Source organism: Bombina bombina, chromosome 8 (genome assembly GCF_027579735.1).
Source record: "Bombina bombina isolate aBomBom1 chromosome 8, aBomBom1.pri, whole genome shotgun sequence".
Taxonomy (NCBI): domain Eukaryota; kingdom Metazoa; phylum Chordata; class Amphibia; order Anura; family Bombinatoridae; genus Bombina; species Bombina bombina.
The window spans coordinates 316,881,696-316,903,475 of record NC_069506.1 but is presented as its reverse complement, the minus strand read 5'-3'; positions in this window follow the sequence as shown (position 1 = coordinate 316,903,475).

Sequence of the window (21,780 nt, the reverse complement as noted above, 5' to 3'; positions counted from 1 at the left end):
TTTGAGATATATATATATATATATATGTGTATTTGAATTAGACAGCAAACAGGTGGTCTCTATTTTTGTTGACACTGTACACTTTTGTTGCCTTATTTTTTACATTGTTTGCATTAGTGTGTATATTTCTCCCCTTCTTAGGGTATTTGCAAAACATTTTGCACCATTTAAATTAGTGTGTATATTTCTCTCCTTCTTAGGGTATTTGCAACACAAACTGTGGAAAGTTTAATGATAAACATGATGAGCAACTGATTGTTTGTACTATTTTGCTTATATATATTTGATACACTTTATCATGTACGTATTTATTATTTCTATATGTTTATTTAAGTGTATTATGTTACATAAAACTTTAATACTATCTCTTTTGGACTCTCTCTATATCCAATCTTAATACTTAGAATTATTGAATGAGACTGATTCTGCATTAAGGGTTAATCCTAAAGTTGGTGGCTAGACTTCACAGGCATTGGTTGTATTGATTGACCAATTACTTTCTTGTTTTGCTTTTAAAATGGCATCACAGGTATACTGAATTAGCTATGATTACGGCTGTATAGCCGAAACATGTTAGCTTTCAGTTTGCCTGTGTTGCCTTGCTAACCTGCATATGGACCCTCCTGGAACCTTTTTATCGTTGGTGAATAAAAGATATTGTTTTTAACTTGCCCTGGATTGTCCGTTTTCTTCATTTGTTCTACATTGCCTGAAAATCCAGGGGCAGAATGGGAGCATGGTGACTTTCTCACATATTCACATTCAGAAGCAGTAACAGGTTGGGCGCATATTACGGCTGTTTGTTGTCTGCGTCGGGGCTGCCTGGACACGCCCCCTTCTCTCCCTCCTCTCTCCCTCCTCTCTCACTCCCACTTCAACCGGTGAGCGGAGCACATGACGTGTGCATACAGCGGATACCTGAGCAAGCTTTCAGAGGTATGAGGAAGTGACCCCGTGGCTCGGACACACTACGGAGTGGTAAGGAATGCATGGCTGTTGTTGCTGGAGCACCGGGTTGCTCGCATTTACTTGCAATTCCTACCGAGTGTGTGCACTTTAATGCTTTAAGCTGTATGTCACAGGAATCGTTCTATTTGATGCTATTCGATTGTTTGGGAGAGACTGCCATTCTATAAATCCTTTTGGGACACTGCTATCTGTGGATATCATTGGGTAGATTTGTTTGTTTATTTCTACCACTACACAAGTGAGAACTTTATACAACAGTTCCGTACCTTTTGGCTCAGTAAAAAACTCTCTTACACTGGACCTTATATACTGGACGCTGTTGGTCCCGAAACGTCACAATAAATTCTATTTGATGTAAATTGCTGTCTACAGTCCAGTGAGTGCTTTCTACTTTTTGCTTATATATATATATATATATATATATATATATATATATATATATATATATATATATGAGTAGCCATGTTAGTCCAGATATTTAGAAATAAAAATAAAAAGAGTATTGCATTGAGAAATTATACTTTTTATTATTATTATTATTATTGGACTAACTATATAATATACAGTATATTTAGTCCAATAAAAAAGTATCATTGTTCAATGCAATACTCTTTTTTTAATTTAAAAAAAAAAAAAAAAAAAAATATATATATATATATATATATATATATATATATATATTAAGTGGAGAGAGTCTTTCACCTTAATCAAAAGTTTATACATATATATATATATATATATATATATATGCAGACCTTTCTGTCTTTTAAGTCTTTTAATAACCTTTAAAGAAAGGTAATGGTGCAGACCCTTTAAAAATGAATTATTTAGATAATTTAAAGTGAGATTTATAAAAAGATAGGGTTTAGCCCTCTTTTTTTATATAGAAAGGGAATACAGCACACTTTTACTTATTTAATAGCATATTTATTTTTTAATTCATTCAATTTTTACCTCATATGACCACATCAGATTCACTGTGAAAAAGTCAAATAAACCCCAACATCATTATCTATACATTGCTGGGTTGCAAAGCATGATTGCAAAGTTTAAAAAACAAGCAAATTATCTAGAGCCTAATATATATCTAAAACAGGAAAACCTGGCTGGTATATGAAACAATTATATTGCATACAAGCCCTAAAAAGGGAAAGTTTTTTTCCTTAAAGGGAAAGTTTTCCAAACTGGTAACTTCATATACAATATATATCAAAGTATATGAGCCAGTCTTAGGAGAAATATGATTTAAACTATTTCTGTCCCAGATTGAAATTCACAATACGCTCACAGGCCAATAGCTATAGACAAACTTGTCCCAATAATTAGAGATGCCGGTTACTGACCGCGGTATTTGGCAACCACACTTAAAGGGACAGTCAAGTCCAAAAAAAACTTTCATGTTTCAAATAGGGCATGCAATTTTAAACAACTTTCCAATTTACTTTTATCACCAATTTTGCTTTGTTCTTTTTGTATTCTTAGTTGAAAGCTAGACCTAGGAAGGCTCATATGATAATTGCTAAGCCCTTGAAGGCCACCTCAAATCACATGCTTTTGTATTTGCTTTTCACAGCAGGGGAGAGCTAGTTCAGGTAAACCCTATAGATAACATTGTGAGCACGCCCGTGAATTGTGGCAGACACTGCACTAATTGGCTAAAATGAAAGTCAATAGATAATAAATAAAATGTCATGTGATCAGGGGGCTGTCAGAAGATGTTTAGATACAATGTAATCACAGAGGTAAAAAGTATATTAATATAACTGTGTGGGTTATGCAAAACTGGGAAATGGGTAATAAAGGGATTATCTATCTTTTAAAACAACAAAAATTCTGGTGTTGACTGTCCCTTTAAGGTCTATTCGGGTAGTATTACATAGTCACTATAACAGTATACAGAAGTACCTTTCCTTGAGATCTCTATCCTTTGCTTGTGTGGATTACACGGCTTAGCCAGATGCCTCCATGGCCTCTCGTTACCGAGAGCTTGTTTCCCCGAGTATAGTAATTTTGCTAGCCGTGGTCCCGCCTCCTCTGAAGTATGGTGCTGACATCAAGTATTGCAAGGAAAAAAGACGATTGCAAGGATTCTGTTTCTCATGCATGACTAAGGGTCAGGTTGACCCGAAACGTTGCTAATTTTATCCCTATGTATATCCATATATATACAGGTAGCCCTCAGTTTACGCCAGGGTTAGGTTCCAGAAGGAATGGTTGTAAACCGTTGTAAATTGAAACCCAGTTTATAATGTAAGTCAATGGGAAGTGAGGGAGTTAGGTTCTAGGCCCCTTTCAAAATTGTCATAAGTAACACCTAATGCATTATTTTTAAAGCTATGACATGAAGACTTTAAATGCTAAACATTATAAACCTAATAAAATAATCACACAACACAGACTTCACTTGCATTTTTCTGCAAACAGTTCTTTCTATGCATTCCAATCTGGACTGATTTATAGACAGGAAGATCTTGCTCCTTTGAAATCTGCTCAATAGCTCAGGTTTGGTAAAACTGAAATTTCAGCTTGCTTGGCTTTGCTCCACCTACTGGCTATTTTAATAAATGCACTGCTTCTCAATGCTTTTCAATAGCAGTCACATGACTGGAAAAAAGGTTGTTATTCTGAAACGGTGTAAATTGAACCGTTGCAAAACGAGGGCCACCTGTATATATAAGTATTTATGAATAAATAGAAAATATTCTGCTATGTGAAGAACATTGGAATGTTAAATATTCATATTTTCATGTTGGGTTATGTTACTTGAGAGTATGCGATCGTGTTTTCTGATGCGTAGGGTGTTAGGTTTTTCCACTTTTTTTTTGCTTCCTCGACATCTATGGGGGAATACTTTGACGCGCACATGATATCCTGTCTTCGACTTCTTGCATGCATCAGGTTAGCGCGAGCGGAAATGTTTTACAATCAACTAGTAATACTAGTGCTACCCAACGTGTGCAAAAAGCTTTCTTCTAGCTGAGTTAGAGTATGAGCTGGAGTGTTAAATACTGTTCCACTTGTAACTTGGCCCTTTTTGAGCACATGACAAACTTCACATGCCTATCCTTGTCACATATATATCCCCTATTTGCCTTTTGTTATCTTATGTTTGCTGTTGGCACCAAACAATTTAGATTTTATTTAACATGATGGCAGTGGCAAGTCCTGTCTTCTCCAGAATCCAGTCCAAATTTGTTCCTCCAAATAAGGAAAGTGGTGAGTGGACTTTGTCCATTGAAAAATAGCTGCAGCAAACAAGTTGTTAATCTGTCCTATTCATTTTCAGACTTTGCACTCTGCTGATATGTTAATCTATTGGTAGACTGTTAAATAATGTAATTATATAATGTTTGAAATAGGGTTTATCTTCAAAAATCACCATAAAATTAAATGGGCAATTTTGTCGAAAAATCATCATATTTTTTTAATGGATTGCGATGGACCCCATATTATGAAACATCTAATATCCTCCCTCTTTATTCTTAAATATGACAGCCTACAATATCAATAAAGAAGCAGTCTAATGTAGAAATTGTCTTTTTAGAACAATTTCTTCATTTTCAATGTGTTTAACTTTGTTGAAAGGGTTAAATATGAAAACATTGTTGCAGACCTGGAAAACACTATTTCTGTGTCAAATTAGGATATGACAAATAATTGGATCATATGCATATATGTCTGTTCTCATTTGCTCACCAGCTGTATAGGTACCTGGTGTTAAACAGAAGCACAACTTTGACTAAATATTTAAACTACATGAAGGGATTATACTTGTAAAAATAAAAAATTATTAGTTAAAAAAAAAATCTTAAAGGAGATTATTTTATTTATTTGTTTTATACTAGAAGGTCCCTTTAAATTTTCCTCTTTCTATCGGCCAGTTTTGCGTTATGAGTTGTGTGGTGCTAACGTGCTGTTTTTTCTCACCGCTCACTTACCTGCAGCGCTGGTATTACAGGTTTTTACAAGCCCGGCGTTAAAAGGCAAGAAGTGAACGTAGAGCAAAATTGAGCTCCATACCGCACTTCAATACCAGCGCTGCTTAAGTCAGCAGTGAGCTGGTCGTACATGCTTGTGCGCGATTTCCCCATAAACATCAATGGGGAGAGCCGGCAGAGAAAAAGTCTAACACCTGCAAAAAAGCAGCGTAAATCTCAGTAACGCAGCCCCATTGATTCCTATAGGGAAACTAAAGTTATGTTTACATCTAACACCCAAACATGAACCCGAGTCTAAACACCCCTAATCTTACACTTATTAACCCCTAATATGCCGCCCCCAACGTCGCTGCCACTATTCTAAATTTATTAACCCCTAAACCTAAGCCTAACCCTAACACCCCCTAACTTAAATATAATTTAAATAAATCTAAATAAAATTACTATCATTAACTAAATTATTCCTATTTAAAACTAAATACTTACCTATAAAATAAACCCTAAGCTAGCTACAATATAACTAATAGTTACATTGTAGCTATCTTAGGGTTTATTTTTATTTTACAGGCAAGTTTGTATTTATTTTAACTAGGTAGAATAGTTACTAAATAGTTATACCTAGCTAGAATAAATACAAATTTACCTGTAAAATAAAACCTAACCTATGTTACAATAACACCTAACACTACACTATAATTAAATCAATTCCCTAAATTTAATACAATTAAATAAATTAAATTAAATTAGCTAAATCACAAAAAAACACTAAATTACAGAAAATAAAAAACAAATTACAATATCTTTAAACTAATTACACCTAATCTAAGACCCCTATCAAAATAAATAAAGCCCCCCAAAATAAAAAAAACTCTAGCTTAAACTAAACTACCAATAGCCCGTAAAAAAAACACTAAATTACAGAAAATAAAAAACAAATTACAATATCTGTAAACTAATTACACCTAATCTAAGAGCCCTATCAAAATAAAAAAGCCCCCCCCAAAATAAAAAAACAAAATAAAAAACTCTAGCTTAAACTAAACTACCAATAGCCCTTTAAAAAACACTAATTTACAGAAAATAAAAAACAAATTACATGATCTTTAAACTAATTACACCTAATCTAAAGCTCTTTTACCTGTAAAAAAAAACAACCCCCCCAACAGTAAAACCCACCACCCACACAACCAACCCCCCAAATAAAATCCTAACTAAAAAAAACCTAAGCTCCCCATTGCCCTTAAAAGGGCATTTGAATGGGCATTGCCCTTAAAAGGGCATTTAGATCTATTGCAGCCCAAAGCCCTAACCTAAAAAATAAACCCACCCAATACACCCTTAAAAAATCCTAACACTAACCCTCTGAAGATTCACTCACCGTGAGAAGTCTTCATCCAAGCGGCAAGATGTCCTCAACAAAGCCGGCAGAAAAGGTCCTCCAGATGGGCAGAAGTGTTCCTCCAGATGGGCAGAAGTCTTCATACAGACGGCATCTTCTATCTTCATCCTTCCGACGCGGAGTGGCTCCATCTTCAAGACATCCTCTTCAAACGACGTCTTCTTCGGAATGAATATCTCTTTAAGTGACGTCATCCAAGATGGAGTCCCTTAGATTCCGATTGGCTGATAAAATTCTATTAGCCAATCGTAATTAAGGTAGAAAAAATCCTATTGGCTGATGCAATCAGCCAATAAGATTGAACTTCAATCCTATTGGCTGATCCAATCAGCCAATAGGATTGAGCTCGCATTCTATTGGCTGATTGGAACAGCCAATAGAATGCCAGCTCAATCCTATTGGCTGATTGCATCAGCCAATAGGATTTTTTCTACCTTAATTCCAATTAGCTAATAGAATTCTATCAGCCAATCGGAATCTAAGGGACGCCATCTTGGATGACGTCACTTAAAGAGATATTTATTCCCGAAGAAGACGTCGCTTGAAGAGGATGCTAAGCGTCGGATGTCTTGAAGATGGAGCCGCTCCATGTCGGAAGGATGAAGATAGAAGATGCCATCTGGATGAAGACTTCTGCCCGTCTGGAGGACCACTTCTGTCCGTCTGGAGGAATACTTCTGATGGCTTCATTAAGGACATCTTGCCACTTGGATAAAGACTTCTCACGGTAAGTGAATCTTCGGGGGATAGTGTTAGGATTTTTTAAGGGTGTATTGGGTGGGTTTATTTTTTAGGTTAGGGCTTTGGGCTGCAATAGATCTAAATGCACTTTTAAGGGCAATGCCCATCCAAATGCCCTTTTCAGGGCAATGCGGAGCTTAGATTTTTTTAGTTAGGATTTTATTTGGGGGGTTGGTTGTGTGGGTGGTGGGTTTTACTGTTGGGGGGGTTGTTTGTAATTGTTTTTTACAGGTAAAAGAGCTAATTTCTTTGGGGCAATGCCCTGCAAAAGGCCCTTTTAAGGGCTATTGGTAGTTTAGCTTAGACTAGGGGGGCTTTTTTATTTTGATAGGGCTCTTAGATTAGGTGTAATTATTTTAAGGATCTTGTCATTTGTTTTTTATTTTCTGTAATTTAGTGGGGTTTTTGTGATTTAGCTAATTTAATTTAATTTATTTAATTGTATTTAATTTAGGTAAGTTATTTAATTGTAGTGTAGTGTTAGGTGTTAGTGTAACTTAGGTTAGGTTTTATTTTACAGTTAAAGTTGTATTTATTTTAGCTAGGTAGTTATTAAATAGTTAATAACTATTTAGTAACTATTCTACCTAGTTAAAATAAATACAAACTTGCCTGTAAAATAAAAATAAACCCTAAGCTAGCTACAATGTAACTATTAGTTATATTGTAGCTATCTTAGGGTTTATTTTATAGGTAAGTATTTAGTTTTAAATAGGAATAATTTAGTTAATGATAGTAATTTTATTTAGATTTATTTAAATTATATTTAAGTTAGGGGGTGTTAGGGTTAGGGTTAGACTTAGGTTTAGGGGTTAATACATTTAGAATAGTGGCGGCGATGTCGGGGGCAGCAGATAAGGGGTTAATAAATGTAGGTAGATGGCGGCGATGTTGGGGGCAGCAGATTAGGGGTTAATAAGTATAATGTAGGTGGCGGCGATGTCCGGAGTGGAAAATTAGGGGTTAATAAGTATAATGTAGGTGGCGGCGATGTTAGGGGCCGCAGATTAGGGATTAATAATATTTAACTAGTGTTTGCGAGGCGGGAGTGCGGCGGTTTAGGGGTTAATATGTTTATTCTATTGGTGGCGATGTCCAGAGCGGCAGATTAGGGGTTAAAATTTTTTTACTTTTTGGCCTCCCAGGACAAACTCATAATATTGGCGCTATGGAAGTCCCATAGAAAAAAGGGTTTACAAACTTTACGTAAGTCGGTTTGCGGTAAGGCCAAAAAAGTGTGCGGGGCCCCTAAACCTGCAAGACTTGTAATACCAGCGGTAGTGAAAAAGCAGCGTTAGGACCTGTTAGCGCTGCTTTTTCAGCTTACCACAAAACTCGTAATCTAGCCGTATGACTTTTGCTGGACATATATTTTTACTCTATTAATAAGCCCAAAGCTACAATTAAGAAGATCTGAAAAAATATTTTTCAAAGATAATTGAAAGCCTTGTGCAATTTTCTAGTTCTAATTAAGTTTTGCAGATATAGTACTGTCAGATGTATTACAGTAATTACTACCAAGGATGAGGACCCAGCCAGATCACCTACTTAAATACTTAACTAAATAACTTTAGATACCTACGCTTCATGTGAAAATGTAGAAGATTAGAAGTTTAAAATGAGCCAGGAACAGTTTGTAGTTATAAAAAAATAATTTTATTAACAGTTAATATTTAATATGTTGCAAAATATCAGTGTTTCTTCTGGTTTCTTCTTACACATAACAATTTTAAGGACAGATAATAACAATTCCTTAGTTCTATCACAAATGCCTTAACTTCTTTTATATTTTGAGAAGCTGTATATCTGCCATAGAATCTTAGAAAATGAAGGGTGACGTTTATCAACCCACAAACTTATAAATATGCATGAACCTTGCATCATATGTCCACCCATATCAAGTATATTGTATTTTTTCTTTTAAATCAAAGTATAATCTTAATCATAAATTGTAAATGAAACACCTGGGGGTTGATTTAAATCTATAGTTTGATCATTATTGGCGTATTAACGGCTGCAGCTAAGCCTTTTGCAATATACATGTGATAACAGTAAGACATTTTCATTATTTATTTGCAGCACTCTTTTCACTATTGGTTTGTAAAAAATACTCCTATACTTAACATATGCCAGTCCTGTTTCATTCATCACAATCCAAATTATTGGTACTTAGTGATACATTTACCTAGCCAAGTTTAACCAAGTGAATTCTACAGTGAAAAGTACTTGACATTGATGTTCCAATTACACTGCTCAACAATGAAAATGTCTTACTCAAAATAATTACTTCTAACTTATTTCAGCATGTTGAAAGCAAATATCACATTTAAATCTCTCACACCTAGATTACAGGGTGCGAAACTAACGCCCCAAAAATTGCGTTATTGCACTCTCCATAGCGCTGCCATTACGACATACTGAAAAGCCTCCTTGTGCTGTGCATTATGGTGCGTTAAGCTCCATACTGCACAAAAGCCAAGGGCTGAGTTTACGTGCTCGTGCACACTTTCCCCAATAGACATCAATGAGGAGAGAGTGTAAAAAAAACCTGCAATCGCGGAATGACAATCGCCATAACGCAACCCCATTGATGTCTATAGGGAAAAGAAAGCTACGTTGAAACCTAACACCCTAACATAAACCCCTAGTCTAAACACCCCTAGTCCGCCACTCCGTGACATCGCCGAAACAAAATAAACTTATTAACCCCTATTCTGCCGCTTCCTGACATCGCCAACACTAATAAAAATTATTAACCCCTATTCTGCCGCTCCCCGACATCGCTGACACTAATAAAAATTATTAACCCCCATTCTGCCGCTCCCCGACATCACCAAAACTGATTATTAACCCCTATTCTGCCGCTCCCCGACATCGCTGACACTAATAAAAGTTATTAACCCCCTATTCCGCCGCTCCCCGACATCACCAACTCTAAGAAAATGTATTATCCCCCATACTGTCGGCCCCACATCGCCAACACTATAATAAAGAATTAACCCATAAACCTCCAGCCCCCCACATTGTAACTACTAAACTAAACCTATTTACCCCTAAGCCATCAGCCGCACACATCGCAAAACACTAAATTAAACTATTAACCCCTAAACCTAACACCCCTAACTTTAAATTAAAATTACAATATAACTATCTTAAAATAAATAAAAACTTACCTGTGAAATAAAAAACTAAGTTTAAACTATAAATTAACCTTAACATAACTATTCTAATAAAATTAAAAAACTACCAATTAAAAAATCTAAATTACAAATTTAAAAAAAAACTAACACTACGAAAAATAAAAAAATCTAAGCTTACAAAAATAATAAACAAAATTATAAAAAATAAAAACAATTACACCTAATGTAATAGCCCTATAAAAATAAAAAACCCCTCCAAAATAAAAACTCCTTTTGTAGGGCATTGCCCTAAGTTAAACAGCTCTTTTACCTTAAAAAAGTGCACCCCTAAAAGTAAACAGCCAAAAGGATTTCAGTAGCTCTCATCCTATTGGCTGTTTTGAACAGCCAAGAGGATTTCAAAAGCTTTCATACTATTGGCTGATTTGAATTTGAAGAATCAAACCAACCAATAGGAATGCATTTTGAAACAGCGCCACCATAGTGCCTGGTCAGTGGATAATGCAGGCCCCCAAAAAACAAATTAGACTGGTACTTACGAGCTCCCAGACACTTGAGAAGTGTCACAAACGCCTTCTGGAACCTTAAGAGTCGTCCAGCTGACTCACACACTCACATAGATCAATCAGCTTCTTAGATAGATCTGGCTGTGTCTTTCTTTCCACAGGAAAGTCGGTTGTAGATAGGCTCTCACCCTCCAGCGAACCCCTTCTCCCGTGTTTAAGATCACTTTACCCAGTAAAGATATCAATGTAGTTGTTCATGTGCTTGAAAGCGCTTGATATAATAAAATAAAAAGCCTTTCTCCAAGTGTATAGCACAAAAAAGTTTTGTGGAACCAAAGTCTAAAATCAAACTGACTTTATTGCAGCAGCACAACGTTTCTCGGTCTTAGGTGACCGTTTCATCAGGTGCATACAAAATTTAAAATTCCACGAACTTTTATCGCCGATTTTCGGCGTCTAGTGGAACCCATTGTGCATGTGTGTAGGTGTGACAGGTATCTAAGTTTCTAATTGGTCTCATACGTGGGTGTGTGGTTATTGTGTTAGCCTATCCACGCTCTATCTTTGCGGTATTTTGCCGCTGCCACCATATATGTGGATTGTTCTACAGTTAAAGATTTATTAGTTTATATTTCGATTTTTATATTATAAAGAGCTGTGTATACCACACGTGTTTGTGTGTATATAATTTAGTGATACGCTATCAGCGCCACCTTTAAATGCTACTATGGGTACCCTGTACATAGTACGTATGTTTAATGATAATACATTGCCTCTAAAAAAAGAATCTATAATGTTAAAAATTAAAAAACACGCATCATATATTGACATGGAAAATAAAATATATATACAAAAATATATATATAATAATGTAGTTCAACAAATAATAAAAGTAACATAAAATTCAAAACTGTCCATAGATCGTTGTTATCAAACAAAATTTCTATCTAGTAAGGATGCAAAGTTATTCGTGCATAATGATAAAAATGTGTTTGTCACAATATAATAAAACATCTTGTAAAATAAAATAATATAATATAATATATTATTGATTGTAAAGTTTCCCTATCAACACTTCACTATGCTGAATGTGACGTGATCTATCATATTACTAAATTGCAACGGGAGAAATCTACGCTTGGGGGTCTAGCCCTATTTCAAGATCTGGAAAGTGTATTCATTGCAGTGTAACATATTGAGTAATAGCAGTATGTATACACTGCATATATAATGTGCCCGTGACACTTATCTAGGATTTGCTGTGTTCCTGAGTGTGTTTTTTAACATTTGCATGAATAAAAGATTGGAGTGTCGGATCAACCTTTCTTTTTTAAAGTTTCTACGGTCCAGTTTCTACCGATACTACAGTGTGCATTTGGATTTTGGATCAGGTGTGCCATACAATCACTGACCGACGGTTAGAGCTGATACACGAGTGTCTGCAGGATACAGGAGTACAACATTGAGACTGCCAGAGAGGACCTGTGAGCTGCATTATGTGGAAGTAAGTGAGACGTGGTCCCTACTTCATTTGCAGCACAGGATTTAGACCATTTGTTTGTGTCACTCTGGAACAGTGATAAATAGGACTCATTGTTGGAGCGGGGTGAGTTTATTAATGCTTACTGTAACCACCTGCAATTTGTTTATGGACACCTGGCGCATTGAATATTGCGCTGTTTTAACATTGTTCTTTCTATGTTACTGGGTTTCTGTGTTCTATTATTGAGTCTTCAGACTCGCCAGAAACGCAAGTTATGGAGCAGCTGTATAAAGACCGCTGCTCCATAACCTGACTGCCTGCTCTGAGCAGGCGGACAGAGATCGCCACAATTCAACCCAATCGAGTACGATTGGGTTGACTGACACCCCCTGCTGGTGGCCGATTGGCCGGGAGTCTGCAAGGGGCGGCATTGCACCAGCAGCTCACAAGAGCTGCTGGTGCAATGCTGAATACAGAGAGCGTATTGCTCTCCGCATTCAGCGAGGTCTGTCGGACCTGATCCGCACTGTCAGATCAGGTACAACAGACCTTTGATAAATAGGCCTCATTGTGTGTTAATTCTGAAGGTGTGCTAAGCCAAAGTGTGCTAAAGATGGTGGACTAAGAAATTGTTGAAATAGTTTTGATCTTCACTACCAAGAAATGTTATTTTAATTTTATATATATAAAAACTCACAACTTGCAATATGAGCAATGCTTAGCGGGGCCACACTATCCATTGAAAGCATAGGGTGCCCTAAGCATCCTCTGGTTATTCTTTTGCACCATTCACTTGCAATAGCAGATAGTGAGCTATTCATAGCATAGGCCCACATTATTGAAAGGAGACCCTATCAGTAGCATTCCACTTGGTATCTGGGCCTATACTGAAAAAGGTCGGAAATCACTATCTGCTAAAAAATAAGTACTATTGTAATCAACCCCCTATTTTAGCTTTAATCATTTCTGCCATCTATGAAGTTCCCCTTCATGTCTAGTGGGGGTATTTAAAGGGGCATAAATTATCAATATAAAATGCTCTACTGTGCTGGAGCATCTTGTTATTGTAGTATTACTTGAGCAGAGCTGTGTATTTGACCTCCACAAACACATTGGGCTCCATGTGTTACAGAAACATAGAATTTGACGGTAGATAAGAACCAAAAGGCCTATCAAGTCTACCCATAAGGCATGTTACTGTTTGCTAAGGATAGCCTCATGCATGTCCCTGGCATTTTTTTATTATTTTACAGTTCCTGCGTTTACCACTTCTTTTGGAAGTTTATTCCATGAATCCATCACCCTTTCTGTAAACAAATGCTTCTGCACATTTTTCCCGAATCTGCTTCCCTCTAATTTAAGACTGTGACCCCTTTCTTTGGTGTTTCTTTTTTGTGGAAAATGCTTTAATCTTCCACTTTATTAAGTCCCTTCATATTTAAAGGTTTCTATCATGTCACCTCTTTAACTTCTCTCAACTAAACTATACATATTTAGATCAAACAGTCTTTCTTTGTATGTTTTATATTTTAGACTATGTACCTTTTTAGTGGACCTCCTTTGGACAGCTTCTAGTTTATGTATATCCTTCTAAGATGTGACCCCCCACAACTGTACACAATATTCCAGATGAGGTCTGTACTAGCGATCTGTAAAGTGGCATAGAAACCTTGCTATTTCTGCTATTAATACCTCTTCTTAAAAAATAATTCCCAAGTCCCATGTCTCTTTAGTTACAGTCATTAAAGTACCATTGAGACTATAATTATCGTTTGGGCTTTTGGATCCTATATGCATATTTTTTCTCTTGGTAATATTACATTTATTTGCCCAGTCCTTTTATAAGGTGAGCGGACAAGCTTCTCAACTTGAGAAGTTGTCCACTCACCTTCACCACATAGGGCGAAGGATCCTGTTCATCCGCTGCCCATATAATTCATTACATGCTCAAGTGAGCATCTAAAGCCTCCTGCACAACCAATCACATGAGAAAAGGGCCTGTCAATCACCCTGAGCGAGCGAGATTTGGGTAATTTCTCTTTGCTACCGCAGAGGTGGCGAAGAGTGTAAGAAGCAGCGGTCTAATGAACGCTGCTTCTTGCATTGTGGGAAGCAGGCTCGTATATATTATGCTGCGTCATACACAGAGCCAATTAAATACAGATCATACACAGAGCCAATTAAATACAGATCCAGAGCATCAATGTATTGCCATACCTGAACAGTGGTAGTTAATAAGACACATGCTATATTTGTATTAACAATAATAGAATGCATCTGAGAACGGTTTTCAGAGAACCAATGCTTCCTCCTCAACATTAAGTAAGGTTCTAAGTAATTTATTCATTCATAAAATGAATGTTCTAGATTCTTGAGACAATGGGGGCGATTTATAGAAGTGCGAGTGGACATGATACAATGTAGCGTATCATGTCCGCCGCACATCGATAAATGCCGACAGCATACGCTGTCGGCATTTATCATTGCACAAGCAGTTCTTGTGAACTGCTTGTGCAATGCCGCCAGATTCGTGACCATTCGGTCGCTAGCAAGGGGTGTTAATCAACCCAATTGTATAGGATTGGGCGGATTGATGTCCGCAGCTTCAGAGCATGCGGGCAAGTTAACTTCTGTTTCAGATGAGCCTTCAGGTTGGCGCAGAAACAGGGGAATTGATCATTCGGCTCCAACAGCTCATACTGGGCACAATTCTCTAAAGTTCTCTGGACTGATTATTTAAGAAGTTTAGTCAGTATTTCTAGCACCTTCAAAGAATTGTAGAAAGGCAAATTTTAGCTTGAGAGCTATTTATTTTGCAAAGCAGAGTGTGGATTGGAAGGACATTAGCATTGCAATATAATGCTCATTAAAAAAAAACATTGTTTGTGATTTCTCTTCATGTTTTGATAATCAAACCCTAAACATTAACCACTTATTTTTTCATTATCACTATTTACTAATTTATGTTTATATAGTCAACACAACAATATGATCTACTTACAAGACTGTAAAATATTCTGCACTTATTTGCTGAAATGCTAATACAATGGATGATAAAAGATACTCAATGTGTTTGCATCCCTGAGCTTCTATTTTATTTAAAGGTACATTGTACTCTAAATATTTCATTCCTATGAAAAAGCATGGTTTAAAAATGTTGATATTTTTATTTCCCAAATAAATATGAAGTACAAGTTGTTTAAATTGAAATGATAACAATCATATTGATATCAGCCGTGCACTTCCTACTAATGCATCAACCAGCAAGCATTATTAGGAAGTATCTGTCCGCCATAAAGCATTAGTAGGAAGTATCTATCCGCCATAAAGCATTAGTAGGAAGTATCTATCCGCCATAAAGCATTAGTAGGAAGTATCTATCCGCCATAAAGCATTAGTAGGAAGTATCTATCCGCCATAAAGCATTAGTAGGAAGTATCTATCCGCCATAAAGCATTAGTAGGAAGTGACAATCACTTTCATTTCATAGAAATTTAGATTTTGATAGCATAAAAAACAAGACCCAGAGAATCCACACTTTTTGCTATTTGAAGTGCAGGCTTACAGCAACAGGATCAACCTTTCATAATTCAAATAGAGCATTTTTTCCAGTTTACATGCATTATTGGGTTTGCTTTATTATCCTGATATCCTTTCTTGAAGAGTAAACTTATGTAGGCTCATATGAGCTCAGGGGCGTGCATTTGTCTTAACCCCTTCACGCCATTAGGATGCTCAATGCTGGGCTTTAACGCAGAAGGATAGAATGAAATGTCCTACCTTATATGGTGTCATGCAGCCTCCCTCTTTGACACAAACAAGATCGGACTGGGGGCATGCCTAGCAGTGTATGCAGTTTCCCATGATCCAATACCGGCCTTGAAATCACGTGATCACATCAACAGATGTGTGATTTAATTTTTACAGCAACGGCTAGATTTAGAGTTTGGCGTTAGCCGTCAAAACCAGCCATAGAGGCTCCTAACGCTGGTTTTGGGCTACGGCTGGTATTTGGAGTCAGTCAGGAAAGGGTCTAACGCTCACTTTGCAGCCGCAACTTTTCCATACCGCAGATCCCCCTACGCCAATTGCGTATCCTATCTTTTCAATGGGATCTTTCTAACGCCGGTATTTAGAGTCGTGGCTGAAGTGAGCGTTAGAAATCTAACGACAAAACTCTAGCCGCAGAAAAAAGTCAGTAGTTAAGAGCTTTCTGGGCTGACGCCGGTTTATAAAGCTCTTAACTACTGTGCTCTAAAGTACACTAACACCCATAAACTACCTATGTACCCCTAAACCGAGGTCCCCCCACATCGCCGCCACTCTATTAAAATTTTTTAACCCCTAATCTGCCGCTCCATACACCGCCGCAACCTACATTATACCTATGTACCACTAATCTGCTGCCCCTAATACCGCCGACACCTACATAATATTTATTAACCCCTAATCTGCCGCCCCGCTATCGCTGACACCTGCATATTTTTTTAACCCCTAATCTGCCGCTACGTACACCGCCGCAACATACATTATACCTATGTACCCCTAATCTGCTGCCCCTAACACAGCCGACCCCTATATTATATTTATTAACCCCTAATCTGCCGCCCCCAACGTCGCCTCCACCTACCTACAATAATTAACCCCTAATCTGCCTTCCGGACCACACCGCTACTATAATAAATGTATTAACCCCTAAAGCTAAGTCTAACCCTAACACTAACACCCCCCTAACTTAAATATAATTTAAATCTAACGAAATAAATTAACTCTTATTAAATAAATTATTCCTATTTAAAGCTAAATACTTACCTGTAAAATAAATCCTAATATAGCTACAATATAAATTATAATTATATTGTAGCTATTTTAGGATTAATATTTATTTTACAGGCAACTTTGTATTTATTTTAACCAGGTACAATAGCTATTAAATAGTTATTTACTATTTAATAGCTACCTAGTTAAAATAATTACAAAATTACCTGTAAAATAAATCCTAACCTAAGTTACAATTAAACCTAACACTACACTATCAATAAATAAATTAAATAAACTACCTACAATTATCTACAATTAAACCTAACACTACACTATCAATAAATTAATTAAATACAATACCTACAATTATCTACAATTAAACCTAACACTACACTATCAATAAATTAATTAAATACAATACCTACAATTATCTACAATTAAACCTAACACTACACTATCAATAAATTAATTAAATACAATACCTACAAATAAATACAATTAAATAAACTAACTAAAGTACAAAAAATAAAAAATAACTAAGTTACAAAAAATAAAAAAATATTTACAAACATTAGAAAAATATTACAACAATTTTAAACTAATTACACCTACTCTAAGCCCCCTAATAAAATAACAAAGCCCCTTAAAATAAAAAAATGCCCTACCCTATTCTAAATTAAGAAAGTTCAAAGCTCTTTTACCTTACTAGCCCTGAAAGGGCAATTTGCGGGGCATGCCCCAAAGAATTCAGCTCTTTTGCCTGTAAAAAAAACACATACAATACCCCCCCCCCAACATTACAACTCACCACCCACATACCCCTAATCTAACCCAAACCCCCCTTAAATAAACCTAACACTAAGCCCCTGAAGATCTTCCTACCTTGTCTTCACCACGCCGGGTTCACCGATCAATCCAGAAGAGCCTCCGATGTCTTCATCCAAGCCCAAGCGGGGGCTAAAGAGTGACGTCCATCCTCCATCTAAAGCTCTTAACTACTGTGCTCTAAAGTACACTAACACCCATAAACTACCTACAGTGGGGAAAAAAAGTATTTAGTCAGCCACCAATTGTGCAAGTTCTCCCACTTAAGAAGATGAGAGAGGCCTGTAATTTTCATCATAGGTATACCTCAACTATGAGAGACAAAATGTGGAAACAAATCCAGACAATCACATTGTCTGAGTTAGAAAGAATTTATTTGCAAATTATGGTGGAAAATAAGTATTTGGTCAATATCAAAAGTTCATCTCAATACTTTGTTATATATCCTTTATTGGCAATGACAGAGGTCAAACGTTTTCTGTAAGTCTTCACAAGGTTGTCACACACTGCTGCTGGTATGTTGGCCCATTCCTGCATACAGATCTCCTCTAGAGCAGTGATGTTTTGGCGCTGTCGCTGGGCAACACAGACTTTCAACTCCTTCCAAAGGTTTTCTATGGGGTTGAGATCTGGAGACTGGCTAGGCCACTCTAGGACCTTGAAATGCTTCTTACGAAGCCACTCCTTCGTTGCCCGGGCGGTGTGTTTGGGATCATTGTCATGCTGAAAGACCCAGCCACATTTCATCTTCAATGCCCTTGCTGATGGAAGGAGGTTTGCACTCAAAATCTCACAATACATGGCCCCATTCATTCTTTCATGTACACGGATCAGTCGTCCTGTTCCCTTTGCAGAGAAACAGCCCCAAAGCATGATGTTGCCACCCCCATGCTTCACAGTAGGTATGGTGTTCTCTCTCCTCCAAACACGACAAGTTGTGTTTCTACCAAACAGTTCTACTTTGGTTTCATCTGACCATATGACATTCTCCCATTCTGCTTCTGGATCATCCAAATGCTCTCTAGCATACTTCAGACGGGCCCGGACATGTACTGGCTTAAGCGGGGGGACACGTCTGGCACTGCAGGATCTGAGTCCCTGGCAGCGTAGTGTGTTACTGATGGTAGCCTCTGTTACATTGGTCCAGCTCTCTGCAGGTCATTCACTAAGCCCCCCCCCCCCGTGTGGTTCTGGGATGTTTGCTCACCGTTCATGTGATCATTTTGACCCCACATCGTGAGATCTTGCGTGAAGCCCCAGATCAAGGGAGATTATCATTGGTCTTGTATGTCTTCCATTTTCTAATTATTGCTCCCACAGTTGATTTCTTCACACCAAGCTGCTTGCCTATTGCAGATTCAGCCTTCCCAGCCTGGTGCAGGTCTACAATTTTGTTTCTGGTGTCCTTCGACAGCTCTTTGGTCTTCACCATACTGGAGTTTGGAGTGTGACTGTTTGAGGCTGTGGACAGGTGTCCTTTATACTGATAACAAGTTCAAACAGGTGCCATTAATACAGGTAATGAGTGGAGGACAGAGGAGCCTCTTAAAGAAGAAGATACAGGTATGTGAGATCCAGAAATCTTGCTTGTTTGTAGGGGACCAAATACTTATTTTACACCATAATTTGCAAATAAATTCTTTCCAAATCAGACTATGTGATTGTCTGGATTTGTTTCCACATTCTGTCTCTCATAGTTGAGGTATACCTATGATGAAAATTACACGCCTCTCTCATCTTCTTAAGTGGGAGAACTTGCGCAATTGGTGGCTGACTAAATACTTTTTTTCCCCACTGTATGTACCCCTAAACCGAGGTCCCCCCACATCGCCGCCACTCTATTAAAAAAATGTAACCCCTAATCTGCCGCTCCGTACACCGCCGCCACCTACGTTATCCCTATGTACCACTAATCTGCTGCCCCTAATACCGCCAACCCCTATATTATATTTATTAACCCCTAATCTGCCGCCCCCGCTATCGCTGACACCTGCATATTATTATTAACCCCTGATCGGAACAGCCAATAGAATGCAAGCTCAATCTGATTGGCTGATTGGATCAGCCAATCGGATTGAACTTGAATCTGATTGGCTGATTCAATCAGCCAATCAGATTTTTCCTACCTTAATTCCGATTGGCTGATAGAATCCTATCAGCCAATCGGAATTGAAGGGACGCCATCTTGGATGAAGTCCCTTAAAGGAGCCTTCATTCGTCGGTAGTCCGTCGGGAAAGAAGGATGTTCCGCGTCGGCGGGATGAAGATTGAAGACCCCACTTGGAAGATGACATCGCCCGGATAGAAGACTTCCTCAGCGCCTCTTGGAAGATGACATCGCCCGGATGGAAGACTTCTTCAGCGCCGACTGGAGGATCACTTCATCGGATGGAAGATTTCTTCAGCGCCCCTTGGAGGATAACTTCTGCCGCTCCGGATGTCCACTTCGGTTCCATCGCTGCTCGGCTGAGTGAAGACGATTCAAGGTAGGATGATCTTCAGGGGATTAGTGTTAGGTTATTTTAAGGGGGGTTTGGGTTAGATTAGGGGTATGTGGGTGGTGGGATTTTATGTTGGGGGGGGTTGTATTTTTCTTTTACAGGCAAAAGAGCTTAATTCTTTGGGGCATGCCCTGCAAAGGGCCCTTTTCAGGGCTGGTAAGGTAAAAGAGCTTTGAACTTTTTTAATTTAGAATTGGGTAGGGCATTTTTTTTTATTTTGGGGGGCTTTGTTATTTTATTAGGAAGCTTAGAGTAGGTGTAATTAGTTTAAAATTGTTGTAATATTTTTCTGATGTTTGTAAATATTTTTTTATTTTTTGTAACTTAGTTCTTTTTTATTTTTTGTACTTTAGTTAGTTTATTTAATTGTATTTATTTGTAGGTATTGTATTTAATTAATTTATTGATAGTGTAGTGTTAGGTTTAATTGTAGATAATTGTAGGTATTGTATTTAATTAATTTATTGATAGTATAGTGTTAGGTTTAATTGTAACTTAGGTTAGGATTTATTTTACAGGTCATTTTGTAATTATTTTAACTAGGTAGCTATTAAAAAGTAAATAACTATTTAATAGCTATTGTACCTGGTTAAAATAATTACAAAGTTGCCTGTAAAATAAATATTAATCCTAAAATAGCTACAACATAATTATAATTTATATTGTAGCTATATTAGGATTTATTTTACAGGTAAGTATTTAGCTTTAAATAGGAATAATTTATTTAATAAGAGTTAATTTATTTCATTACATTTAAATTATATTTAAGTTAGGGGGGTGTTAGTGTTAGGGTTAGACTTAGCTTTAGGGGTTAATACATTTATTATAGTAGCGGTGTGGTCCGGTCTGCAGATTAGGGGTTAATTATTGTAGGTAGGTGGAGGCGACGTTGGGGGCGGCAGATTAGGGGTTAATAAATATAATATAGGGGTCGGCTGTGTTAGGGGCAGCAGATTAGGGGTACATAGGGATAACGTAGGTTGCGGCGGTGTATGGAGCGGCAGATTAGGGGTTAATAATAATATGCAGGGGTCAGCGATAGCGGGGGCGGCAGATTAGGGGTTAATAAATATAACATAGGGGTCGGCGGTGTTAGGGGCAGCAGATTAGGGGTTCATAGGGATAACATAGGTTGCGGCGGTGTACGGAGCGGCAGATTAGGGGTTAATAATAATATGCAGGGGTCAGCGATAGCGGGAGCGGCAGATTAGGGGGTAATAAGTGTAAGGTTAGGGGTGTTTAGACTCGGGGTACATGTTAGGGTGTTAGGTGCAGACTTAGGTAGTGTTTCCCCATAGGAAACAATGGGGCTGCGTTAGGAGCTGAACACTGCTTTTTTGCAGGTGTTAGGTTTTTTTTCAGCTCAAACAGCCCCATTGTTTCCTATGGGGGAATCGTGCACGAGCACGTTTTTTAAGCTGGCCGCGTCCGTAAGCACCGCTGGTATCGAGAGTTGCAGTGGCGTTAAATATGCTATATGCTCCCTTTTTGGAGCCTAACGCAGCCCTTCTGTGAAC